At 51.4% G+C, this 27,886-nt stretch overlaps 1 protein-coding gene across 2 annotated transcripts in view; it reads right to left on the reverse strand.

Moving 5' to 3' along the window:
• CEP192 (centrosomal protein 192) overlaps positions 1–27,886 on the reverse strand; it is a 2,224,848-nt gene that overhangs the window by 1,140,369 nt on the left and 1,056,593 nt on the right. The window lies entirely within an intron of this gene.

The following is a 27,886-nucleotide window of genomic DNA, read 5'->3' on the forward strand; positions in this document are numbered from 1 at the left end:
ATTAGTTTGGTTTGTCTTCCTAGCAATGGGAAGGCTTTGTTCAGAGATGTGTCCAATACGGCTCCCTGTTTAAGTTAAGCCTCAGACTTTAACCAGCCCTGTGCAAGCTGTCACGAAATCCCGGGCTGCCGTATTCGACAGAGCTTTTATCAACCAATCGTCCAACTAAAGTAACAACTGGTGATTTAGCCTTCTGGGGAAAGCCGCCACCGGGGCCAGACATTTTGCAAATATCCTTGGTGTCGATCTTACCCGAATAGCAGAACCTTGAATTGATAGTTGCTCTTGGCTACAGTAAAGCGTCGTTACTTCCTGTGCGACAGATGAATGGGAATATGGAAATAAGCATCCTGCAGGGCTAGAGTGGCCATGAAATCTCATAAATTTAGAAGCAGTAGTATGTCTTGCAAGAAGATCATACAGAAATAGGTGTTGAGTCCTCAAGATTAGGATAGGCTGCCACTTTTTAAAAGTCTTCCGTACCAAAATGAAACAGGAGTAGAACCCTTTCCCTCTCTGGGATACCGAAACTGCTTTATTACCTCTTTTTGTAGCATAAACAGGGGCTTCTAGGCGCGGAAGAAGTACATCACTTTGTCCTGGAGTGGATGGAGGAATTTGCCTAAACTCCAACGTATGACCAAACTGAAAGATGTTGAGTACCCGTTGTTATCTTTCACCAGTTTTGGTTATATAAAGAAATTCTTCCCCCCACAGGTGCCTGAACGTGGGAAGGAAAAGTGGCCGGAGCCTGAAAGTTATTGTTGATGTGTAGAATCCTTCCCCTGTCATCCTGCTCCTCTGAGTGCCGACCTCGAATAGACCGTAGACTGAGATTGCTGCCGAGTGTATTGCAGTCGATAAGGTTTAGTAGATGAGATGTATGAGGGATACCTGTATTGTTGGTATCCACCTCTATATGAGGGCAGACCTCTTTCCCGACCTTCTAAAAAAAAAAATCTTACTGTACTGGAGCGTCCCCAACAACTTTGCCGTTTGAGTGTACTTCTTAATGTCCTGGAGAGCCTCATCGATATGCTTACCAAAAAGGGCCTCTCCATCAAAGGGAAGATCCAATATTTTATTTTGAACCTCTGGCTGAAAAGATGTTGCCCTGAGCCAACCTTCTTGGCATAAGATTGCTGATCCTGCCAGAGACTAAAAAGCCGTCATAGCATTGTCCATCGCAAGGTCTATACCCTCTGAAGCTCTCACCCTCCTGGAGGATTTTCTTAGCATCTGATTTACTTCCATGAGGTAGCTGGTCGATTTAAGGGGCTAGGTCGCACCACATTTGGCGATCATAGAGACCTAAGATCGCTAGGGCATTAGCTGTCCTGATATCAGAGAGAATGGTTTGCCTGCGTTGTCAAAGCATCTGGCTTCCTTGTCCGGAAGTGTTGGGATTGGAGCAGCTGGGTTCTTGGATTTCCTTTGCACTGCTTGAGAGATTACTGAATTTGGCTTTGGTTGAACCACCTGGCAAGCCGGACTAGCTTCTGGGACTTTATACTTCTTCTCTAATCTAGGAAGAACAGGAATCACCGTGTCCGGGGTCTTCATACCTTTAAGTTCCTCATCCCACATGTAACCATCAAAGGGGATGGCTCGGACTGATTTCCTAAAAGGTTCTTTGAAGTCATAAATAAAACACTCTGTTTGCGAAATTGGCATTGACAAATCAATTCTTTTGGCTGCTCTTTCCAGAATATTGTGAAAACCACTGATGTCCTCAGGTGAAGGATCTATAGGAACCGGCGAGGGTGAAGACTGGGTGGGAATTATATAGTCATATTCCCGGTGTAGGTCTGGAAGCTCCTGTGAGAAAGTGCCATCTTTCTTGCATTGGTATGCCCCCCACTTGTTTCTGAACCGCTGATGTGCTTTGACTTAATGTGCCCTGGGCTCATGCCAACCAGGTACCCAGGGCCTGTGTTCTTTCCCTAAATCTGTATTGAAACTAAAACCCAATTGGCATCTCTGGCCACCTATCAGCCCTTAGTAAATGGTACCCTAGGTACCCAGGGCATGGTGACCAGTGAAGAACCCTAAGGCCTGCAGCACTTATTGTGTCCCCCTTAGGGGCCCTGTACCGTGAAACCCACACACTGCCTTTGCAGGCTGAGTGTCTAATTGCAGAAATAAACAGAGAGTCAACATGGCCCACATCTCTGTGTGCTATGCCCACAAACCCACTGCCCTGGCATACCTCAGTCACCCCTCTAGCTGGGTGCCCTATGCCAGCGATGTGGGCACAGGTGCATGAGCCCTGTGCCCCTACAGTACCCATGGCCATTCCTGAGCACTGTAAGTGCAGTGCTGCCATTAAGAGTATATGGTGCTGGAAGGTAGTCATTATGAACTCCACAGCACCATAATGGCTTCACTGAAGACTGAGAAGTTCGGTCTCAAACTTCTCAGCACATTAAACCCGCACTGATGCCAGTGCAAGATTTAATGCAAAATGCACCAGAGGGCATCTTAGAGATGCCCCCTGAAACCTAAACCTGCAATCCACGTCTGGACTGAGAGGCTGCCTAGGCTGCCACACAGCAGACATGTTGCTGGACCCCTGGGGGGAGAGCCCCCCGCTCTCCTGGGCCTGCAACAATGCACATCCTGGGCGAGGTGCTAGGTCTCCTCCCCAAGATGGGCAGGGGGAAGCTTCAAAGGCCTGCCGCCTCTGTGAGCTTCTCCAGACCATTTGCTGTACCCAGCAACTGGCCCCCACCAGTCCTGACCCCCACTCTGGCGGGAAGACTGGCGGGAAAGCACAAGTTACTACTTGTGTAACGATATATCTGTAAGAGACATTAGTTAGTGATAGATTCCTTACCTTAGAATATCCCCAGGCGTCAGACTGGATCTGGAATTTTTTCGCGTAGCAGTACCCTTGTGCATCGGTAGGCGTCGTGTGCGGTTCCGCGTCCGTCGTCGGCGTCGTGGGCGCCGTGATGACGTCAGTTCTTTGACACAGCTTTTCCGCACCAGAAGTCCTGAGCCATGTTAAAAACCAACACTGGTGCCATTGAAACTAGGGCCCTGAAAGGGGATGACCTTAACCCTAGATATCGGTTCGCAGAATGGGGAGGATGGGTGGGTCGGTAAGGAATCTATCACTAACTAATGTCTCTTACAGATATATCGTTACACAAGTAGTAACTTGTGCATCTGAAAGAGACACGTTAGTGATAGATTCCTTACCTTAGAATAGATACCCCAGCAATACCAACCCCGGTGGTGGGTCTGCGAACCAATAATCACACCAGAAAGTCCTGGAGGACAGAACGGCCAAAGAAGCCATCCCTCCGGATTTGGCTGTCGAGGCAGTAGTGCCTTGCAAACGTGTGCAGCGAGGCCCACGTAGCTGCCGGACAGATGTCTTGTAAGGGCACTCCCCGGCCCAGGGCAGTTGTAGTCGCCGTGGCTCGGGTGGAATGAGCCCGCAATCCAAGAGGGGGCTCCTTTCTAGCCAAGGAGTAACATGTCTGGATACACAAGATGATCCACCGGGAGATGGTCCTCTTGTGCACCGCTTTCCCCTTCTTAGCGCCCACGTAACCAACAAAGAGTTGGTCATCCACTCGGAACTGGCGTGTGCGATCCAAATAGAATGAGAGCGCACGTTTTGGGTCCAGACGGTGGAGCCGTTCTTCCTCTTTAGAGGGATGCGGTGGCGGGAAGAAGGTTGGCAAGGTGATAGACTGCCCGATGTGGAAGGCTGTGACAACTTTGGGCAGGAAAGATGGCTTAGTACGCAACACAACCTTGTCCGGATGGACAGAAAGGAAAGGAAGAGTACAAGAAAGGGCCTGTAGCTCACTCACTCTCCTGGCAGAGGTGATGGCAACCAGGAAAGCAGACTTCAAAGAAAGAAGGCGGAGAGGACAGTTGTGAAGTGGCTCAAAGGGAGCGCACATCAGAAACGTAAGAACAAGGTTCAAGTCCCACTGAGGCATCACAAACGGAACAGGAGGAAACGTGTGTGATGCCCTTAAGAAAACGATTTACAATAGGGGACTTGAACAAAGAAGGTTGATCAGGCAGCCTTAGAAAGGCTGAAAGGGCAGAAAGGTAGCCCTTGATAGTGCCCAGAGCAGAGCCCTGCTGGGCAAGAGAAAGAAGGACGAGAAGAACCTCAGAGAGAGGGGCAGCAAGAGGATCCACAGCCTTTGCTGTGCGCCATGCCACAAATCTGTTCCACCTGCAGGCGTATACCGACTTAGTGGAGGGACGCCTGGCTGCCAGAATGACGTTACAGACTTCAGGAGGCAAGTCAAATGGCCTCAACTGTCGCCGCTCAATCTCCAAGCATGGAGGTGGAGACTGGACAGGTTCAGGTGGAGGACCGTCCCCTGCTGCTGCGACAGAAGGTCCTCCTGAAGAGGCAGACGAACCGGGGGATCGCCTGACATACTGAGTAGCTCTGGATACCAGAACCTTTGTGCCCAGTCCGGAGCCACAAGGATGACTTGCGCCCAGTCGCGCTTGATCTTCTTCAGCACTCTGGGCAGAAGTGGTATAGGCGGAAAGGCGTACAACAGACCACAACTCCACTCGCGACGAAAAGTGTCTCAGAGCGAGTGCCGCCTTGGAAATTCCAACGCGCAGAACTGATGACATTGCGCGTTCTCTTTTGGGGCGAATAGATCTAACCAAGGTTCTCCCCACTGCTGAAAGAGGCCTTGCGCCACGTCCGAGTTCAGACGCCATTCGCGATCCATCATGCACCGACGGCTGAGCTCGTCTGCCCTGGCATTCAGAGAACCTGTCAGGTGTTGAACCACCAGGGTCACGCCCTGATGTTCCAGCCACTGCCAGAGGCACAGAGCCTCCTGGCAAAGGGTCCACGACCCCACCCCGCCCTGTTAGTTGCAGTACCACATGGCGGTGGTGTTGTCCGTGAACACCTGCACTACACTCCCCCGAACAGAGGGGAGGAATGCCTTCAGTGCTAGACAAATCGCCCGCAGCTCCAAAAAGTTGATATGGAGCCGGGACTCCGCTGGAGACCAGAGGCCTCTGATCTCTGCCTCTCCCATGTGGCCTCCCCAGCCCTGGAGGGACGCGTCCGTCACAACTACGTGCTCCGGTTGGGGAAGGGAGAGGGATCTGCCGCTGACCTAATCGCGGTCAGTGAGCCACCACTGCAGCTGTCTCGCAGTGCCCTCCAAGATCAGGACATGCTCGGATAGGTTGCCCTGATGCTGGGCCCACTGAAACTTCAGGTCCCACTGCAGAGCCCGCATCCGCCATCAGGCGTGATGCACCAGAAGGATGCAGGAGGCCAGCAGCCCCAGAAGCCGCAGCATCAACCTGACCGAGACCCGGGATAAAGGCTGAAAGATTGGAATAAGAGCCTGAATATCCCTGACCCGCTGTTCGGGTGGATAAACCCAAAACTGCGCCGAGTCGAGAACCGCTCCGATGAAGAGGAGCTTCTGAGAGGGGCACAGGTGTGACTTCGGCACATTGATGGAGAACCCCAGCTGGAGCAGGAGATCTGCCGTAGTCTGGAGGTGGCTGACGACTGTTTGGGGCGAGCCCGCCTTCAACAACCAGTCGTCGAGGTAGGGGAAGACTGAAACCCCTAACCTGAGCAGATGAGCCGCGACCACCGCCATCACCTTTGTGAACACCCGTGGGGCGCTGGTAAGGCCGAAGGGGAGCACGGTAAACTGAAAGTGCTCGTGGCCAACCGTGAACCGCAGGTAGCGCCGGTGGGCCGGCAGGACGGGGATATGGAAATAAGCGTCCTGCAAGTCCAATGCTACCATCCAGTCTCCTGGGTCCAGGGCAGCCAAGACCTGAGCCAGTGTCAGCATTTTGAACTTCTCCTTCCAGAGGAAGTGATTTACATCCCGGAGGTCCAAGATGAGGCGCAGGACCCCCTTGTCCTTCTTGGGGACCTGGAAGTAGTGGTAATAACAACCACTCCCTACTTCCTGACCGGGAACGCGCTCGATGGTCCCCTTGGCCAAGAGGGCCGTGACTTCCTGATGGAGAAGAACCAAATGATCCCCCGACATGCGGTGGTACCGAGGTGGCATGGCCAGAGGGGAGGACAGAAAGTTGAGGGAGTAACCGCGGCAGATTATCTGCAGCACCCACTTGTCCGAGGTAATTTCGCGCCCGTGGTGGAGGTGGTGGCTGACCCTGCCATCCACCGGCGTGGGGTCCTCCCTGATGCTCAGATTAGGAAGGCTTAGAGGCGGAAGCAGCGGGGGTGGAGGTGGACTGACCCACTCGCTGGTTACCAGACCCGCCCCTGCGGAAGCCACGCCCGCGGCCACGGTGGGGCTGGTTCTGCAAAGGCTTAGTGGAGGAGCGTGCTTGGGTGGTCATACCCTGGGCATGAAAGGAACGAAACCCAGATGTGGCAGGGCTCTTTGTGGAAAGACCCAAAGACTTGGCCGTGTCCCGCGAGTCTTTGAAGCGCTCCAGGGCATTGTCAGTCTTGTCACCAAAGAGGCGGGATCCATCAAACGGCATGTCCATGAGCGAGCTCTAGACATCGGGTGGAAACCTGGTAGATAGCAACCAGGCATGGAGCTGCAACGCCACAGTCGTGGAAATTGCCCTACCCAGCGAATCAGAGGTGTTAAGACCACACCTGATGGCAAACTTCGCGGCATCCTTGCCCTCTGCAACCGCTCTGGAAAGGACAGCCTGGACCTCTTCAGAACACTGAGGCAAGACCTCGGCTACCGACTCCCACACTGCGTGGAAGTAGAGGTCCAACAAGCAGGCAGTGTTAACTGACCACAGCCCCAAGCTGGCTGAGGAGAACAACCTCTTGCCATATTGGTCCAGCCTCTTAGAGCCCTTATCTGGCGGAGCCGTGGGAAAGGCATGCTGTGAAGTCGAGGCCTTAATGACCAGGTTCTCTGGCGTGGGGTGAGTGCTCAAGAAGGCAGGATCACCAGGTGCTGGGGGATGACGCCTATCGACCTTCTTCTCTACCGGCACTCCCGAAGCCGGCCGCAACCGAGTGCCCAGAAGGACTTCGGTGAGGGCCTCATTGAAAGGGAGCAGGGGCTCCGACGACAATAGACGCCGTTCGGAGCACCTCCGTAAGGAGGTTGGTTTTAGGGGCCACCATAGGGAGGTCGAAATGAAGAGCCTCCGCAGCCCGACGTAACACCATAGTGTAGGAAGCGTGCTTCTCCATAGTAGGCGGAGGAGAGGCAGATCCTGGGTCAGACGACACATCAAGTTCCCCTGCATCTTGAAGGTCATCCACGCAATCCTGCTCGGAGTCACATTGCTGCGCAAGGGGGTCCTTTAAGCCGTCCCAGTCCTCGTCTGGCTCTGGGGTAGAGGGAGCAGGCCGCAGCGGCCGGACCGGAGCTGGAGAGGGGGTCAGCGGCGCCGCATCCCAATGCGGATCCCAGGCCAGAACAAAATGGTCTGGGAACCAGGGCAGGGGCGGCATAAACGGCACCCAGTGCGGTGCCTGTGGCTGAGTCAGGGGAGCCGCAGGGGCCGGAGCCAAGGGCAGTGCCGGGCCAGAGCCAGCGGCGCTGCACCTTGGGGCACCGTGGCCGGAGCCAATGGCGCTGGATCCAGTTGTTCCGGGGCCGGCGCCAGGGGCAGTGCCGCCGGGCCAACAGGATCAGGTCAACAGGAACGCGGGGCCCGCAGGCGTGCCGGCAGGAGTCCGAGGCCTAAAAAGGCAGTCCATGGCAACAAGAAATTCTAGCATCTGCTCGGGAGTCGCCGACGGACCCGGGTATGGTGGGGAGGTCGTGGGACTCCCAGGCTCCGGAGGAGCCGCAGGGGCGGAGCCCCAGTCCCCCTCGTCCGCCGCCGAGGAGCAACAGGGGGATGTCGGAGAGTGAGCACGCTTCTTCGACTTCTTCTCATGGCGTCGCTTACCCGAGTCTGAAGGCGAAGACTTAGAGCTCAAAGAGTGATGGTTCCGGTCCAGAGAGCGGTTTCGCGAACGGCCTCTAGACCGGCAGTAAGAGGAGTGCCGGGCCTCCAGCAACTTACGGCGCCGCTCACACAAGGCCTTCGGGGCCATGGCTCAACAGTCCCAACAATCCCGGGAGTCAAGGTCGGTCTCCAGGCAGTAGAGGCAGACATCATGGGGGTCCGCCACCGACATATTACGGCGGCACGACCCACAAGACTTGAAGCCGGGCTTCCCTATGTGCAACAGGAGACAAATTGAGGAGACAAAAAGTCTCAAAAAGTGGCCAAAAAATGACTGAGGTACGTGCTCAATCCGGATCTGCGCTTTCGGCACGGAAAAAGCAAGAACTGACGTCAGTGAGCATGGGTGGCGCCTAAGTACTTTTCGTGACGTCATCTCGGCGTCTACGACGCCAGTGACGGACGCGGAGCCGCAGGACACAACCTGCTGGTGCGCAGAGGTACGGCTAAGGAGAAAAACTTACCGGATCCAGTCTGACGCCTTGGGATATTCTAAGGTGAGGAGTCTATCACTAACGTGTCGCTTTCAGATACAGCTGCGTAGCTGTACAGTGCGTCTGGGAAACAATAGCTTGAACCCAGAGACTGATACCAGAGAAAAGCAGTGGCAATACTACAACCAATGCAAACAAAACAATAAGTCCGCAACAAGGGACTAGAAAGAATGCCATTTACTGAAAATCAGACATGAGACGCTGAGTCAGCATTACTGTCAAAAAGTTGGGCCCCATCAAAGGGCAAGCCCCGAAGACATTCTTGAACATTTTCAGGAAAACTGCCATCACGCAGCCAAGCATGGGGACGCAGGGCAACTGACCTGGCCATCGCCGGACCCACAGAATCAGTGGTGTACATGGCTGATCGAATTGAAAATGTTGCCAGCTCACGCCATCCTGTGGTATCCAAGTCAGGTCAGCCCGAGGGCCTTCCAGAAGGGAGGGAAGGAAGCGCTCAACTGAGTCCCAGAGGGCGAAAGTAGCCCGTGCAAACACGCAGGATGTGTTCAAGAACCGGAGTGCTGAGCTCGTGGGCGCAAACATTTGCCGGCCACATGCCTCCAACCATCTAGATTCCCGCGTGGGTGGAAGCATCGGAGGAGAGCACAGAAGCTGCATAGCTGAGTCTTTCTGGACAACTAGCCCTTGAGCCCTAGGGTGTAGGGACAAACAGACTGGGTCATCTGTAGCCAGGCAGTGACGACGTGCAATAGCACGCTTCACTGGGTCCCCCGAGAAGGACCTTACCCAGGTCCCTCGACATCCGTGTTGCCCTGGTGGAGCAGATCCAGAAAGGGATCGGAGGGCAGAGAGATAGAAGGAGGCTGTAACTGTAAAATGTTAGCAGTTTTGCGAACGACTATTGCAAATGCAGAACTAGGGGGCGCAAGCAAATCATAGTTAGGGGATGGTTGAAGCCTAACACCTTCACCAAAAAACGTAGGCCCTTTAGTCCAAGGATGTTCAAGGACCTGCAATTGCTCCACATCAACATGTTCCAAAGAACCCTCATGCAACGCTGTTGGTGGCGGGGGGCATCTGAGGTCTCAGTCTCCTTTTAAAGAGAAGCAGTAATGGACATCTCCAGTGTTGAACAACATTGAGGCAGTGCCGTCGAAAGTCCAAGGAGGCTCAGTGTCACGGTTCGCGGTGTTTGCTGCGGCCGGCCATTCCCCGCATACACACAGGGAAGCCGGGATACTCACTTCCGGCCGGAAGTCGAGTTCCCGGTCTAGTCCCGGGCAGCGGCCTGGGAGCACAGAAGCACTTCCGGGGGAAACGCTTAAACAGCGCGTTTCCCGCCGGCTCGGTGCTTCGGATTCCTTGCCGGGGATCCCGCTGCTGAGACCTGCCTACTCAGTCCTGAGACGAGCCACGCTGGAGCGCTCTTCGGCTGTCACGTCAGCCACACTTAGGAGCGATTTCTTTGACTCGTCTATTCTCGAGGAGGCAACCCGCGCTGGAGCGCAACCCTGCCTCACGTCTGCGCCACTGAGAGGCGCTTGTTCATTCCTTCTCCTGGGGGTTCCAGGAGTGTGCTCGTTTTTTGTTTTCCTTAACCCTTGATGCGCAGGAGCGCCTTGAGGGTGTTTAGTGGACCCAGTTAGGTTTGGGGTTTGTACTTCTGTGTTCACTCTGTCCACAGACTAAAGGTTCCTTATCGGGGTTACCACAGGTGGAGTGTCTGCTGACCGTTTACTGCTACTACACGCGCAGGAGCGCTTCTTTTTGTTTTAGCTTGGGTGAAACGCGCAGGAGCGCTTTCTTTTAGTTTGGACTTGACTGTAACGCGCAGGAGCGCCTTACCGTCGCTATTCACATCCGGAGCTGTTCTCATCTGGGGATCTTCCTTCCCGGAAGCATTGGTGAGTCCTCAGAGGGTGACGAGGTCTGTGTGTGTGTATGTGGGGGGTGGTTCCTTTTCGGGTCTGCCTCAGTTTCTGATCGGTCTTCTTTGGTTTCCAGTTGTCACCCGACGCCCCGCCAGCTCCACGCTATCCTCTAACCCTACACCCTGGCTCCCATCCCTGCGTCCATCTCATCCCTGCTGGGTATTGCCTTCCACGAGGGTCAGGTGGGTACAGGGACGGGTGCTCTTGTCGTCTCTGCGGAATTGCATCACAAGCAAAGGTAAGACTTGTGGGGCACCCGACACTCAGGTGGGACGGCGTCGACTCAATATCCACCGCGATGGGAGACTGCGGTGTGGGACAGCGTTGATTTGGAGACAAGTCCCCTGCGGCGGCCGGATCAAACATCATCCCAGGGAGCCCCACTGGGCTGTCCCCTGATGCTAGAGGTGAGGTGGACTGTGGCCTGACGTTAGTATGGGAGGCCAGGCCGACGTCACCGCGATTCCAGAGTCAGGGTACTTGATTGGCGCAGAGGGCGAACCCACCAGCGGGCTCCCAATCGGAGTCCCTACCACCTCTGTGGAGCCTGAAAGCATGCCAGGGAGAGGATTCTGCCCAAAGATGGCCTGCAAAGCCTGGTGATAGGCTTCCATCTGGGCTTTAGTTTCCCCAACACAAGGAAATGTTGGGAATGAAGGCGGGGTCGACTGCTAAGGGGCAGTGTTCAGTAAAGACCGGGAACCACGGGCCCGACATCACGACTACGTGAGGCCGACAGCTTTCGTGACTTCCTCTTGTGCTTACCTGAGGAATGTGAATGACGACCTCGGGAACAGCCCCTGAACTGCCCTGAACAGGAGTACCAGTTCGGGAAAGAAGACCAACGACGCTCGGACTTCGAACGACACATCCGGGTGAACAACAATTTCAATCTCCGTTCCAGCAGGGACTTCAGCTTCCGCTGCCGACAGACGTCGCACTCCTTGGAGTCTTGGTGCTCACCCAAGCACCACATACAAATCACGTGTGGATCCGTCACCGACATCTGCTGCTTACAGGTCTCACGTGATTTAAAGCTCTTTCTAAATTTACCAGCGCCTTTACCACCCTCCGAGGCAGGTAGACGCTGTGTACTCTGAAACTCGGACAATAAATGTAATAATGAAAAGACACCTATCCCTGTGCACGACGCCTCGGCCCATTTAGGCCTCACTGTTGAATATTACCACCTGTGCCTACGGTAGCGCTTTTAGCACCCCATGAGGTAGCTACGCGCTCTACGCATGTACATGATGATGATATATTTCTCATTTAATTTTCGCGCTTTAACACCCTGTGTGGCAGTTACGAGCTTTATAGTTACAATGATCCCATCACTTGATCACAAAGATTTTTCCCCCTTTTCTAAATAGTTTTAAATAGTCCTAATCGTGTTCCCTTCAACCTGAGACTCACTTTGTTGTACCAGTTACCATGGAAACGGCAGGTTTGACGGTCAGTCTGTCGTCCATTTCCACAGCGTGTGACGTAACACGCATAACGCCTCCTCAGGATTTAACTTCCTGTGTTACAGGGTCACCGGTAAACGGAGTGTCACGCCGGCAGTTTGGAGCTCTTATGGAGGTTTTCACCCCAGCATCAGGTAATTTCACACCCTTAAATTCTGGTTATGTCTTTTATTGGTAACGCCAGGCCTTATGCCCGCACGCTAACCTCGGTTCCTTCATCCTTATTTCCGTAGGCTTACGCAGTAGTTTGACCGGTTTCCAAAAGCCTAGCCCGACTTCCCTTTTGAAATCGAATCTGTCGGGTAATCTTTTTGCAGTTTGCCCGCACTATTGGTCCTTGTGAATTTATGCCCCTTTGTAGTCTAAATGTGGGTTTCTGTATTTTTAGAGGAGTTTACCTCCCCCTCGGCCACAAAACTTTGTAACCAGCCAGACAGCCTCTGGATTTGTTTTACGTGTACGTGTTTCTTCCAATTACTCATGGAGTGTTTTGGAGTGTTGAGTTTTGTTTTGTCATGTCCTTTCTCCACAGTAATAACTTGGATGTGGCACCTAGTGGCACTTAGTGCATGATATAGCCTCTACGTCTTACCGCGGTATTGTGGATCCCTATAAGGGACCTGTCTAATTATGTGTTTATATACCTGTTCCCTCGAGGAAGCTTGCCCTACCCCCGTCCCTGTCTTGAAGAAGACCCGCTTTGTAAGGGATACTGACCCTACTACCTTCTGGGTCGAAACGTAGACCACTACCCCTAGACCAACTTCTACCACAAGTGTGATTTACTACGCTATTTTTAGAAGTATGGCCATGTAAATAATTGTAACATTTGATGTGCTTTCGTCTGGCTCCCCTGGAAAGCTTGCTTCACATAATAATAAGTATGCTTGACTGTTTGTCACATAACATTACTCATCACCATTTCCAACCACTTCACTACCCTACCCCTTACCCTACCATTGGGCACTTTAACTTTTGAAAAGTAATGTATAAATGCAAATGTACATTAATATGTTCTTGAACACCATGTGGTTAAATAACATTGTGTTTTCCCTAAAGAGACAAAAAGTTTTTTGTATATCTTTTCTAAATTGTCCCATTGTCCTTTTCGCTTTGTATGTCCATTACATCAAGACACGCAAGAGTTTGACAGAAAAGATCCGTCCTCCAGGTGACAGACAATTGCTTATTGCTAATCGCAAACCACACAAGGCAGTATCTGATCCCATAATTGCTAGGTGGGTTATGCAAGAGGCTGGCACCGACAGGTTTTTCATGCACATTCTGCGTGAGGTATCATGGCTTTTAAGTCCTTTGCCATGGGTGTGAGATTGGGAGATATCAAACGTAGCAGAGTGGTAATTGAACTTGACTTTTAAAGCATTCTACTTTAAACCAATCTTAAATGTGGCTTCCGTGATAGTCAACAAGCATAATCCTCGCCTCTGTGTCCTTAATAGAATTGAAACAAAAGGAAGGAGAAGTGCACAGCTCCAGTTTTACTAGTGGATTAGTTATGAAAGTTCAACCAAGTAATCAAATATGGAGGGTGCTGCCCGGGTGGCGTCTCTTGTCAGACACGTCTCTTTGAACAATTAACATGTGACCCCAACGAAAATTGGAAGCATCCCCTGGCGCTCCACTCTGTGTTGCTGGAGTGACCCAGACCAACTGAATGTAGATCAAAAATTTATGAAAGTATTTTTTTCTTTCTTAAAACAGTCTTATTATAATCATACGTTCATGTTTTCATCAATATAGTTCATCTTAGGAATGAGTATTATTCAATCAACAACCATATCCTTAGGTCCAATGCATTTCGGGCTGAGTCGCCCTTCTTCTGGGACCTCACGCTAGAAGCAAGGCAAAATAATAAACTATTCAGTATCAAACCATACAAAGCATAATATGGGTGACAAGAAATGAATATGCTACTTACCAGTATGCATCTGTTCTTGGCATGTAGGGATGCTGACATTCATATCTATGATTCAGAAAAGGGGGTGGTGATGAACAGAGTGCCTGAATTAAGCAGACCACTCTTACCCAGTCCAAAGATCAGGGCTTGATCCATCACCGTTTTTTAGCTCACTGCACCATCCCAGCTCAGAACTTGGCTATATGCAAATTAGTCTGTTCCTGTCCCAGTGCATGATGGGAACAGGGCAAACCAAACTACCAAGCCAATTCTTATACTGGGAAGGAAACAAGCTTCCGGGGACCGGTTTCTGCCATTTCAGGCGTCGTCGGCCCGGCTTGCTTGAATCCTGATAGTGCAATGAGTAAGGGGACTCACATCTGAGTATACCCTTCCACGCTTATGGTGGACAAAATGATTCAGAAAAGGGGGTAGTGATGAACAGAGTGCCTGAATTAAGCAGACCACTCTTACCCAGTCCAAAGATCAGGGCTTGATCCATCACCGTTTTTTAGCTCACTGCACCATCCCAGCTCAGAACTTGGCTATATGCAAATTAGTCTGTTCCTGTCCCAGTGCATGATGGGAACAGGGCAAACCAAACTACCAAGCCAATTCTTATACTGGGAAGGAAACAAGCTTCCGGGGACCGGTTTCTGCCATTTCAGGCGTCGTCGGCCCGGCTTGCTTGAATCCTGATGGTGCAATGAGCAAGGGACTCACATCTGAGTATACCCTTCCACGCTTATGGTGGACAAAATGATTCAGAAAAGGGGGTGGTGATGAACAGAGTGCCTGAATTAAGCAGACCACTCTTACCCAGTCCAAAGATCAGGGCTTGATCCATCACCGTTTTTTAGCTCACTGCACCATCCCAGCTCAGAACTTGGCTATATGCAAATTAGTCTGTTCCTGTCCCAGTGCATGATGGGAACAGGGCAAACCAAACTACCAAGCCAATTCTTATACTGGGAAGGAAACAAGCTTCCGGGGACCGGTTTCTGCCATTTCAGGCGTCGTCGGCCCGGCTTGCTTGAATCCTGATGGTGCAATGAGCAAGGGGACTCACATCTGAGTATACCCTTCCACGCTTATGGTGGACAAAATGATTCAGAAAAGGGGGTGGTGATTGCTCACTGCTCCATCAGGATTCAAGCAAGCCGGGCCGACGAGGCTGAAATGCCAGAAACCGGTCCCCGGTAGCTTGTCTCCTTTCTGGTGAAGAATTGGCTTGGTAGTTTGGTCTGCCCTGTTCCCATGATGCACTGGGCCAGGGACAGACTAATTTGCATATAGCCAGGTTCTGAGCTGGGATGGGGCAGTGGGCTAAATAACGGTGATGGATCAAGCCCTGATCTTTGGACTGGGTAAGAGTGGTCTGCTTAATTCAGACACTCTGTTCATCACCAACCCCTTTTCTGAATCGTTTTTGGCCACTATAGGTGTGGCAGGGTATACTCAGACATGAGTCCCTTGCTCACTGCTCCATCAGGATTCAAGCGAGCCGGGCCGACGAGGCTGAAATGCCAGAAACCGGTCCCCGGTAGCTTGTCTCCTTTCTGGTGAAGAATTGGCTTGGTAGTTTGGTCTGCCCTGTTCCCATGATGCACTGGGCCAGGGACAGACTAATTTGCATATAGCCAGGTTCTGAGCTGGGATGGGGCAGTGAGCTAAATAACGGTGATGGATCAAGCCCTGATCTTTGGACTGGGTAAGAGTGGTCTGCTTAATTCAGACACTCTGTTCATCACCACCCCCTTTTCTGAATCGTTTTTGGCCACTATAGGTGTGGCAGGGTATACTCAGACATGAGTCCCTTGCTCACTGCTCCATCAGGATTCAAGCAAGCCGGGCCGACGAGGCTGAAATGCCAGAAACCGGTCCCCGGTAGCTTGTCTCCTTTCTGGTGAAGAATTGGCTTGGTAGTTTGGTCTGCCCTGTTCCCATGATGCACTGGGCCAGGGACAGACTAATTTGCATATAGCCAGGTTCTGAGCTGGGATGGGGCAGTGAGCTAAATAACGGTGATGGATCAAGCCCTGATCTTTGGACTGGGTAAGAGTGGTCTGCTTAATTCAGACACTCTGTTCATCACCACCCCCTTTTCTGAATCGTTTTTGGCCACTATAGGTGTGGCAGGGTATACTCAGACATGAGTCCCTTGCTCACTGCTCCATCAGGATTCAAGCAAGCCGGGCCGACGAGGCTGAAATGCCAGAAACCGGTCCCCGGTAGCTTGTCTCCTTTCTGGTGAAGAATTGGCTTGGTAGTTTGGTCTGCCCTGTTCCCATGATGCACTGGGCCAGGGACAGACTAATTTGCATATAGCCAGGTTCTGAGCTGGGATGGGGCAGTGAGCTAAATAACGGTGATGGATCAAGCCCTGATCTTTGGACTGGGTAAGAGTGGTCTGCTTAATTCAGACACTCTGTTCATCACCACCCCCTTTTCTGAATCGACATTCATATCTATAGCATAGATCGCCGCCTAGTGTTGGGTCCGGATGATTGCACATTGTCCTTGAAGAGTCTTCGAAGTATCACGAGATAGGTGGCTCCACCCCTGGACTACAGTGCGCATGGGCATCGACTCCATCCCCAGATTGTTTTTAGCCATTGTGGCGAAGATGGAGTGTAACTGTGTGAACGATGGCCATGCTAAGAGTAAGTGTAAATTCTGCAGCCGCTACAGGCGCCGGGGAGGAGGGCGGGCGATATGAATGTCAGCAGCCCTACATGCCAAGAACAGATGCATACTGGTAAGTAGCATATTCAGTTCGAGGCATGTGGGCTGCTGAATTCATATCTATAGCATAGAATAAATAGCAGTCCCTCCATTAACGGCGGCCGCCTGTGCCAGCTGCAGACGTTTGAAAAAGTGTCTTAAGAACAGCCTGCCCTACAGCTGCTTGGAGTGCACATCTACACAGTAGTGTTTAGTAAATGTGTGTGGTGTAGACCATGTGGCTGCTCTACAAATGTCTTCCAAAGGGATATTACCAAGGAAAGCCATGGAGGCCCCCAGCTTACGGGTGGAGTGGGCTCTGGGGGGGACCGTTAAAGTGCGCTTAGCCTTGTGATCGCAAATCTGAATACACTGAACGATCCACCTGGCTATACCTGCTTTGGAAATGGGGTTGCCTTTGTGCTGGGCTGAAAAGGCAACAAAGAGTTGTTGTGTCTTCCTAAATTCTTTGGTCCTATCGATGTAATACATCAAGGCTCGTTTGACATCAAGAGTGTGGAGCATTCTTTCAGCCACTGTCTCTGGGTTTTGAAAGAACGCGGGCAGTTCAATGGTCTGATTGACATGGAACTGCGAAACCACTTTAGGAAGAAATGTAGGGTTAGTGCGCAGCACCACCCTGTTGGAGTGAATTTGAATGAATGGCTCTTGTACAGTGAGCGCCTGGAGCTCACTAACGAACAAGTTACTTACCTTCGGTAACGCTTTTTCTGGTAGATACTATATCTGCCTGTGGATTCCTCACCTTGTGAATATCCCCCTTGCGCCAGCAACGTTCGGAAATTTTCTTCGTAGTACGCCGACGTGGGCGACGTCACAGGAGCACGGCATCGCGCGCGACTCCGTCTGACGTCACCGACCCCATATCAGGCCCACGCCGGCGTGATGACGTCAGTTCCGCCCTTTTTTCCGTGCCTTCGAGGCACACGGACGGACCAACGACAGCAAATATGCAAATATACAATGTACACAGTACATAAAGAACTAAATCAATAGTATAAACATATATACAGAAAGACCAGGTATAGCAGAGTGGACAACGGGGAGGCGGGTGGGTCAGTGAGGAATCCACAGGCAGATATAGTATCTACCAGAAAAAGCGTTACCGAAGGTAAGTAACTTGTTCTTCTGATAGATACATCTGCCGTGTGGATTCCTCACCTTGTGAATAGATTCCCACAGCAGTCCCCACTCCCGGAGGAGGGTGCCCACTCTGCTACACCAGGAAGTCTTGGAGGACAGAGCGCGCGAAGTGGCCATCCCTCCTCACCTCGGTATCCAAGCAGTAATGCTTCGCGAAAGTGTGGAGGGAGGCCCAAGTCGCGGCCTTGCAAATATCCTCAACAGGTACACCCCTAGACAAAGCAGATGTTGCAGACTTTGCTCTAGTAGAATGTGCTCTAATACCCTCAGGAGGGTCCTTACCAGCAAGGGAGTAGCAGATCTTGATGCACAGGATTATCCACCTGGAAAGTGTGCGCTTGTGCACCGCTCTGCCCTTCTTGCAGCCAGCAAAACCAACAAACAGCTGGTCATCCATCCGTAAGTCTTTAGTCCTGTCCAGATAGAACGACACCGCACTCTTAGGGTCCAGACGGTGCAGTCTCTCTTCCTCCTTAGACGGGTGAGGGGGAGGATAGAAGGTAGGAAGGGTAATGGACTGCCCAAGATGGAAAGGAGTCACCACCTTAGGCAGAAAAGCAGCCCTGGTCCTGAGAACCATCCTTTCAGCATGAATGGTCAGGAATGGGGGTTTGGAACTTAGAGCTTGAAGCTCACTTACCCTCCTTGCCGAGGTGATTGCAACGAGGAAGATCGTTTTAAAAGAGAGAAGCCTCAATGGACACTTATGCAAGGGCTCGAAGGGAGAACCCATTAAGAAGGTCAGCACAAGATTCAAATCCCAATGAGGAACAACAAAAGGAGTAGGAGGGAACATATTTATGAGACCCCTCAAGAATCTCAAAACCACCGGAGATTTAAAGAGAGATGGCTGATCCGGCAAACATAGAAATGCCGATAAGGCAGAAAGATACCCCTTGACCGTGGCCACAGCCAAACCTTGCTGCGCCAGATAAAGGGCAAATTGTAAAATATTAGACAAATGAGCCTTCAAAGGGTCAACATCTCTCTCCCTGCACCAAGAAACAAATTTTGACCACCTATAGGAGTAAATGGACTTAGTGGTGTCACGCCTGGCAGAAAGAATGACATCCACCACCTCGTGAGGGAGAGAAAAAGAACTCAAGTTGCCCCGTTCAATCTCCAGGCATGAAGGTGTAATGTCTGGAGGTGGGGGTGTAAAACCTGCCCCTCCATCTGAGAGAGGAGGTCTGCCCTGTGAGGGAGACGGAGCGGCGGGTGAGAGGAGAGGCGGAGAAGGTCTGAGTACCACACCCTTCTTGGCCAATCCGGGGCGACCAATATGACTTGGGCCCGGTCTTGACGAATCTTCCTCAGAACCCGAGGAATCAAAGGTATGGGAGGAAACGCGTAAAGGAGTTGATCTCCCCAACTCAGCTGAAACGCGTCCCCCAATGCTCCTTGCATCGGATACTGGAGACTGCAGAACGAAAGGCAGTGAGCATTCTCGCGAGTGGCGAATAGATCCACCCGAGGAGTCCCCCACATCCGAAAGATGTCGTGAACAACCTCCGGGTGAAGCCTCCACTCGTGGTCGGCAGAGAACTGCCGACTGAGACTGTCTGCACGAACGTTCAGAACTCCGGCCAGATGATTTGCCACCAGACAAATCTGATGGTCCTGAACCCAGGACCAGAGACGCAGAGCCTCTCTGCAGAGACACTGGGACCCTACTCCTCCCTGCTTGTTGATGTACCACATCGCAGTCGTGTTGTCCGTTAGGACTTGAACCGAACGACCGCGAAGGGAAGGGAGGAAGGCCTTGAGTGCCAAACGTATCGCCCTTAATTCCAGAAGGTTGATGTGAGATAACCTTTCTTCCGGAGACCAAAGACCTTTGACCTCCAGGTCTCCCAGATGAGCACCCCACCCGAGAGTGGATGCATCCGAAATCACTGTGGCCACTGATGGAGGTAGTTGAAAAGGCTTTCCTTGTGACAGATTGCCTTCCACGCTCCACCAAGACAGATCCGCTGCAGCTTCTCCGGAGATCTTCACTGACTCCCTGAGATCTCCGTTGTGCTGATACCACTGCCTGCGGAGGCACCACTGGAGTGCCCTCATGTGCCAGCGTGCATGACTGACCAACAGAATGCAAGAAGCCATCAGACCGAGCAGACGAAGGACCTTCAGGACCGGAACAACCGCTCCATTGTAGAATAAAGGAATCATCTCCTGAATGTCGTGAATTCTTTGAGGTGGAGGGAATGCACGACATACAGAAGTGTCCAGTACCGCACCTATGAACAGGTTGCGCTGGGAGGGCACCAGGTGAGACTTGGGTACATTTATCGAAAAACCCAACCTGTGTAACAACTGAGTTGTCTCCTGCAGATGATGGAGCACCATCTCCGGCGACTCTGCTTTGATCAGCCAGTCGTCTAGATAAGGGAATACAGGAATCCCCGACCTTCTGAGATGCGCAGCCACCACTGCCATCACCTTGGTGAAGACTCGAGGCGCAGTAGTAAGTCCAAAGGGAAGAACCGCAAACTGGTAGTGTTGCGATCCCACCGTAAAACGGAGATACTTCCTGTGCGACTTCAGGATTGGGATGTGAAAATACGCATCCTGCAAGTCGATCGATACCATCCAGTCTTCTTCCATCAACGCTAGAAGAACCTGAGCAAGGGTGAGCATTTTGAACTTCTCCTGTTTGAGATAGAGGTTCAAAATCCTGAGATCCAGGATCGGCCGAAGCCTGCCATCCTTCTTGGGAATCAAGAAATACCGGGAGTAGCACCCTTGACCCCTCTCCTGCTCTGGAACCACCTCTATCGCACCCTTTCGAAACAGTGCCAGGACTTCCTCCTGCAGGAGAAGCAGGTGGTCCTCCGAACAATAACCTTGGCAAGGAGGGTAATTGGGAGGGAATTCCTGAAAAGGAAGTGCATACCCATTCTCTACGAGATTGAGAACCCAAAGATCTGATGTAACCGATTACCAATCTCGTAGAAAATGAGTAAGCCGACCCCCTACTGGCCCTACATGATCCAAAATGGTGGATCTAGGGCTGCTTTGCTGATGCGGGTGGGGGTTGGGCATTATTGGAGGAAGTGGAGGAAGAGGAGACTTGACGTCCACGTCCACGACCCCTCTGTTTACCTCTATAGGATCTATATAGAGGGTTTTGCTGCTGTTGCTGTTGTTGTTGTTGGCCCTGCTTGAAGGGAGGAAAAGAAGATCTGCCAAATCCTTTGAACTTTTTAGTCGTCGACCCTCTCATCTGCAGACCCAAAGATCTCGCGGTGGCACGGCTGTCCTTAAACCTTTCCAAGGCTACATCAGCCTTCTTACCGAAAAGGCCAGTTCCATCAAAGGGTAAGTCCAGCAATGTAGATTGCACATCCGCAGAGAAATCTGAAGACTTTAGCCATGCGGCTCTCCTGGTCGCAATGGATGAACCCATAATTCTAGCAACAGAATCCAAAGTGTCCATACCGCTTTGAATGACCATGCGGGCAGCAGCCTGAGTGTCAGAGACTACCTCATTAAAGTTCTTCTTATCATCCTCAGGAAGTTTTGATGATAATTGCTTCACTGAGTCCATTAGCGCATGCACATATCTACCTAAAAGGCAAGTAGCATTTGATGATTTAAGAGCCATGCTCCCAGAAGAGAAAGTCTTCTTCGCAGACTGATCTAATTTTTTAGACTCTTTGTCAGCTGGTACTTGAGGGAAGGAGCCAGCAGCCCTATTAGAGCAAGACGCCTGAACCACAAGACTTTCCGGGGATGGATGCGTAGAAAGAAATGCAGGGTCATCAGGAGCCACCCTATAGCGTCTTGCAATAACTCTTGAAACTGCAGGAGCAGATAAAGGCCTCTTCCAAATCTCCTTTATTGGATCCGTCAAGGCATCAGTAAATGGCAGTGTAGGCTCCACAATTGAAGAAGGAGAATGTAAGACTTCAGTGAGGATGTTGGGTTTGTACTCCACTGTGGGCAGCTTTAAATTAAGAAGGTCAGCAGCCTTCCTAATGACCACGTGATAGGGTGCCACGTCCCTAGATGGAGCATCAGAAGCTGAAGGCAGAACCCACTCAGGAGAGAGTTCTAGACCACTAGCATCCCGAAGCTCATCGAAATCATCGTCATGATCAGGAAGCTCGCCTTCTTCCACATCAGAACTTTCATCATCTTTTTGTTCTAGAAGACGCTGAGCTCTTCGTCTCGACCACTCCAATCGAATCGAAGTCGATGGATCCGGTAACGACTCCGACGGAGCCGGTTCCGACGTCGATCGAGGAGTCGGAGCAACAGGACGAGAGTCATGAACAGGTGTGGTACCTCGATCTCGACTGCGAGGTCGATCCGGAGTCGGCGAAGCCGCATGCGGAGTCGAAGACCTCGGTGGAGCCGTACCGAGCCATGGTGGAAGAGGCGCCGGCATGAACGGCATAAATGGAGCTGGGGCGTACGAATACCCAGATTGTATGATAATGGACCCATGGGACCAACAGGTGCTCCAGTGGGGTACATTGCCCTGGAATATACTCCGAACATTGCATTTAGAAAATGCGAGGGATCCTGTCCAGGACCAGGAAAGGGAGGGTACGGACCTACCGGATCCAATGGAGGTCGTCCCGACACACTCTCACTCTGACCTTCCGGATCCGCAGGAGTCTCCGCTGGAGCCGGTTCTTGAGGAATCACCTCTTCTTCCTCATGTTCCGAGGACATCGGATCCGGCTCCGGTTCTGGCTCCGGGGCCGGAGAACCTTCTTTTGATAAAGCAGGCGAAGGAGAGACAAAGTCTTTACGATGTTTGTGAGACCTTCTCTTCGAATCAGAGGATTCCTTCTCCGAATGATGTTTCGAACTGTGCTTCCTCCTCTTATGCTTTCTCCTCGAGGAGCTCGAAGCGTGACCTGAAGCCGATTTAGATCTAGATCTAGATCTTTCTCTGGATTTTGATTTTGCTTTAGATCTCGACTCCTCTCCAGATCTCGAACCCGCTCTGGACCTCGACGCCGATCCCGACTTCGATCGAGACCTTTGCTTCGACTTCGATCTTCGTGACGTCGATCTCGAATAACGACCAGAATCCTGTTTTACTTTTGCCAAAAGTAATTTAGCTTCACGCTCTCGAAGCGCCTTTGGATTCATCTTAAAACAGGAATTGCAGTTCTTGACGTCGTGACTCGAACCAAGACACCACAAACAATCCTTATGTGGGTCAGTGATGGACATCGTGCGGGCACAAGACCTACATGGCTTAAAGCCTGTTTTCCTCGACGACATCTTCGGAGAAGAATCAAGTCGTAAGAGAGAAACAGTGGCAATTAATTAACAGAAAGATACTAAGTATCGCAGAAGATCCCGAAACCGTTAGCGTCGAAGATGCGGAAAACAGGGAACTGACGTCATCACGCCGGCGTGGGCCTGATATGGGGTCGGTGACGTCAGACGGAGTCGCGCGCGATGCCGTGCTCCTGTGACGTCGCCCACGTCGGCGTACTACGAAGAAAATTTCCGAACGTTGCTGGCGCAAGGGGGATATTCACAAGGTGAGGAATCCACACGGCAGATGTATCTATCAGAAACGTAGAGACGTAATGGCAATGAGAAAAGCCACTTTCCACGTTAAGAACTGAATCTCACATGAATGGAGAGGCTCAAAGGGTGGGCCCATCAACCTGGTGAGGACCACATTGAGGTTCCATACAGGAGCTGGCGGGGTCCTGGGAGGGATGACCCGCTTCAGTCCTTCAAGGAAGGCTTTAATGGCAGGCACTCTGAAAACGGAGAGATGCTGCCTGTTTTGGAGATAAGCCGCTATGGCGGATAAGTGTATCCTGATGGAAGCGTATGCTAGATTGCATTTGTAAAGATGTAACAAATAACAGATGATGTTGGGAGTGGATGCATCTAGCGGGTTGATGTTGTGTTCAGTACAGTAAACGACAAACCGCTTCCATTTGGCTGCATAGCAAGCTCTGGTAGTGGGCTTTCTTGCCTCCCGTATGATATCCATGCATTCAGGAGGCAAGTCAAGGTAGCCAAACTCTAAGACTTCAGGAGCCAGATCGCCAGGTTGAGCTGTTGCGGATCTGGATGCTGAATGTCGCCATGGCTCTGCGTCAAAAGCCTGGGCGTGAGGTGCAGCCTTTGATGCGGTACCACGGAGAGTTCTAGAAACGCGGTGTACCATGGTTGGCGTGCCCACGTTGGAGCAACCAGGATGAGCGTCATCAAGTGTTGCCTTAGCTTTCGTGCCACCAGCGGTATCAGAGGTGCTGGGGGAAAAGCGTACGCAAATCTGCCTGACCAGTTCATCCATATCGCATTGCCCTGCGACTGTGGGTGAGGAAACCTGGCGGCAAAGCTTTGGCATTTTGCGTTTTCCTTTGTGGCAAACAGGTGTATCTCCGGATGACCCCACTGCTGGAAGTACGGGCGGAGTACCGATGGGTGTAACTTCCACTCGTGCATCTGGTGGCTGTATCTGCTGAGCAGATCCGCCATCTGATTGTCCTTGCCCGGGAGGTGTTCCGCCATGAGGAAGATGTTCCTCTGAATGGCCCACTTCCACATGCTCTGAGCCAGATGAGACAACTGTGGGGAGTGCGTTCCTCCCTGCTTCTGAATGTAGTATATGGCCGTCATGTTGTCCGTCCGGATCAACACGACTTTGTCGCACAGATGTACTTTGAATGCCTTCAATGCCATGAAGATTGCCATCAGTTCTAGGTAGTTGATGTGCATCTTCCTTTGCTGCGTTGTCCATAGTCCCTGCACCGTGTAGTGGAGTACATGAGCTCCCCATCCCTGGAGAGATGCGTCCGTCGTCAGGGTAATCTGTGGCACAGGCTCCTGGAACGGTCGGCCCTTGCAAAGGTTGTGTGGATTCCATCAATGCAGAGAGTTGTATGCCCGACCGGTCACCAACACTAGGTCGTTCAACTGTCCCTGAGCCTGAGTCCACTGATGAGCCAAGCATTCTTGGAGCGGACGCTTATGTAGCCTCGCGTGCGGGACTATGAAGATGCAGGAGGCCATCATGCCTATCAACTGCATGAACACTCTCGCCGGAAGCGAGTGTTGCGGTCTGAACTTCTGGATCAGCGACTGAATGCTGTTTATTCTCACAGGATTTGGTTGAGCCGTGACTGCCAGAGTATTTATCGTTGCGCCCAGGTACTGACGCACATGGGCTGGCTGAAGGTGCGACTTTGGGTAATTGAGTGAGAATCCCAGATCGTGAAGAAGGTGAATGGTGTGGGACATGTTGACGGCGCACTGCTGGGCCGACTTTGCTTGGACAAGCCAGTCGTCCAGATAAGGGTAAACGGGAATGTTCTGCCTTCTGAGGTGCGCCGCCACTGTCGCCAGGCATTTCGTGAACACCCTGGGCGCAGTGGTCACCCCGAAAAGGAGGACTTTGAACTGATAATGGTGACCCTGAATGGTGAACCTGAGGTATTTTCTGTGTGATGGATGCAGTGGAATGTGAAAATAGGCATCCTTGAGATCCAAGGTTGCGAGGAAGTCGCCCTGATTGAGCAACGGGGGAACCTGCTGCAGTGTGAGCATATGAAAGTGTTCCGATAGAATGTACTGATTCAGGGGTCTGAGGTCCAGTATGGGTCTGAGGGACCCGTCCTTCTTCGGGATTAAGAAGTACAGGGAGTACACTCCTGTGCCTTCTTCCTCCACCGGCACGAGCTCGATTGCCCCTTTTTGCAGCTTGACGAGTACCTCCTGCTGCAATAAGTGCAAATGCTCTGTGGACATAGGACGGTGTTTTGGTGGCATGTTGGGTGGAGTGGATGTTAACTCCAGACAATAACCGAACTGGATAAGTTTTCTGACCCACCAGTCTGTGGTGATGGATTTCCAGACTGGCAGGAACCGCTGAAGTCTCCCCCCGACAGGTGTTGTATGGTCGGGGGGCAGTGACAGGGCGTCACTGTTTTGTTGGCGGCGGAGGAGCGGGAGTTGTTGTTCCCTCGACCTCTGCCCTTGGCGCTGTTGCCCCGGTATCCTCCTCTATTTTGCTTGGTGTAGGAGGATTGCGCCCCACCTTTATTGGATTGCTGGGACATTTGGCCTCTGGAAACACCTCTATTGCCTGAGCGACGAAAAGTACTCCCTCTAAACTGCTGGGACTGGAGAGCTCCCATAGATTTAGCAGTCTCGGTATCCTTCTTTACTTTTTCCAGGGTGGTATCCACCTCAGGACCAAATTATCTGTCAGGGTTTACCGGCTGGTTAAGGATGGTAGTCTGTATCTCCGGCTTAAACCCGGAGATTCTGAGCCATGCCTGACGCCTCAACATCACACTGGTGTTAATTGCCCTGGCTGCAGTGTCCGCAACGTCTAGTGCACACTTAATGGAAGCGTTGGAGATGAGTTTCCCTTCCTGGATAAGCATCTCCGCTGCCTCTTTATATTGGTCAGGTAGATGTTGCAACAGGGTCTCTAGTGTGTCGTAGTGTGCCCTGTCGTATCTAGCCAAGAGTGCCTGCGTGTTAGAGATACGCCAGATATTGGCCGCCTGAGCTGCTACTCTCTTCCCTGATGCCTCCAACACTTTGGATTCTTTGTCCGGGGGAGGAGCTTCACCAGTGGTTTGCGAATTCGCCCTTTTGCGGGCATTAGAGACGACCAGAGAGTCCAATGGCAACTGGCCCTTGATGTAGGTAGGATCGCCAGGTGCCGGCCTGTATTTCTTCTCAATTCTAGGGTTGACTACCCTTGACCGTGTGGGTTCCTTAAAAATGTCCGCAGCATGTTTGAGGACCCCCTTTAGCATTGGGAGAGTCTTTACAGTCTTTTCAGCTGTTGAAAAAGCGTCAAAGAGGAAGTCCACCTCCACAGGGTCAGCGTGGAGCTCCACGTCGTGGTTCTTGGCCGCCCTTTCAATTAAATGCCGCAGAATCCTCAGTGGGAGAGGTCTTGACGTTGTACACCTGAGGGTCATGGGCGGTGTGCTGATCCCCTTGGTCTCCTGCCCCCACCCAGGAGTCCTGTTGTTCATCAGGATCCGTGTTGGCAGGAAAGTTGTATTCCTCATCTTCATCCCCAGCACCCCCCACATCAGAATAAGTGGGTGAGGGTGTGGCAAGTCGTGTAGTCCGAGGAACCAGTGGCTCTACCAACACTGGTGAATCTGAATCAGGCTTCTTGTGCTTTAGAGGAATCGTGTACGACTCCAAATGCTGTGTCGCCGTGATTTGTCTTTTGTAAAGCGTAAGCTTCCCGGTGTCGGCATCGATGAAATGCTCCGACTGCTCCTCCACCAAGGGTGGTCGATGCTTCAAGCCCCCTATAGCTCTTAGTGAAAAACCCTCTATGTTCCCATTGGATGACTCCCGATCACGTGATCGGAACTCTAGCCAATCGCGCTATTCCATGCTCAACAGCCTGCCACGAAGATTCTTACTTCTGTTGTCATTGGCGGCCCCGTTGGGTTGTTTCGCATCAGAAGGAAATCTATCTTCGAGCATGAATGAGTTGCCAAAGACGCTTCGCGTCTCTAAAGTAAGTTTTCTTTGGACAACACCGCTAGTGCGGAATTGAGGGAGCTGGACGCTTTTCCATGAACTTAGTGAGAGTGTTACAGTGTTTTAATATATCGTATTTTGTTTCAGCTGTTTACATAATCTACTATCACGTTGAGAACAAACATGTGAGTGCTTGTATATTTCCATGTTTTAATGTTTGTTCACCAGAGCACATACACTGGGTGCACTTCATGATCACAATTTCACTTTAAATGGAGCACGAAACGCGCCGACATTTTCTTTTCACCCATATTATGCTTTGTATGGTTTGATACTAAATAGTTTATTATTTTGCCTTGCTTCTAGCGTGAGGTCCCAGAAGAAGGGCGACTCAGCCCGAAATGCATTGGACCTAAGGATATGGTTGTTGATTGAATAATACTCATTCCTAAGATGAACTATATTGATGAAAACATGAACTTATGATTAAAATAAGACTGTTTTAAGAAAGGAAAAAAGACTTTCATAAATTTTTGATCTACATTCAGTTGGTCTGGGTCACTCCAGCAACACAGAGTGGAGCGCCAGGGGATGCTTCCAATTTTCGCTGGGATCACATGTTAATTTTTCTTAATAGAATTGAAACATTGCTACGGTAGCGATGACATATTTTAATTCCACACAATAAACAAGTAGCACTTTAACTCTACATTTTGTCAACCAAATTCCATTTACTAAATATCTGACAATACTTGTGCTTGAGAAGGACTCATTTATTTCAATATTATTATCTCACAAATGACTCCACAATATAAACAATCAAATTAAAAATAG

This window comes from Lissotriton helveticus, chromosome 4_1, assembly GCF_964261635.1.
Source record: "Lissotriton helveticus chromosome 4_1, aLisHel1.1, whole genome shotgun sequence".
NCBI lineage: Eukaryota > Metazoa > Chordata > Amphibia > Caudata > Salamandridae > Lissotriton > Lissotriton helveticus.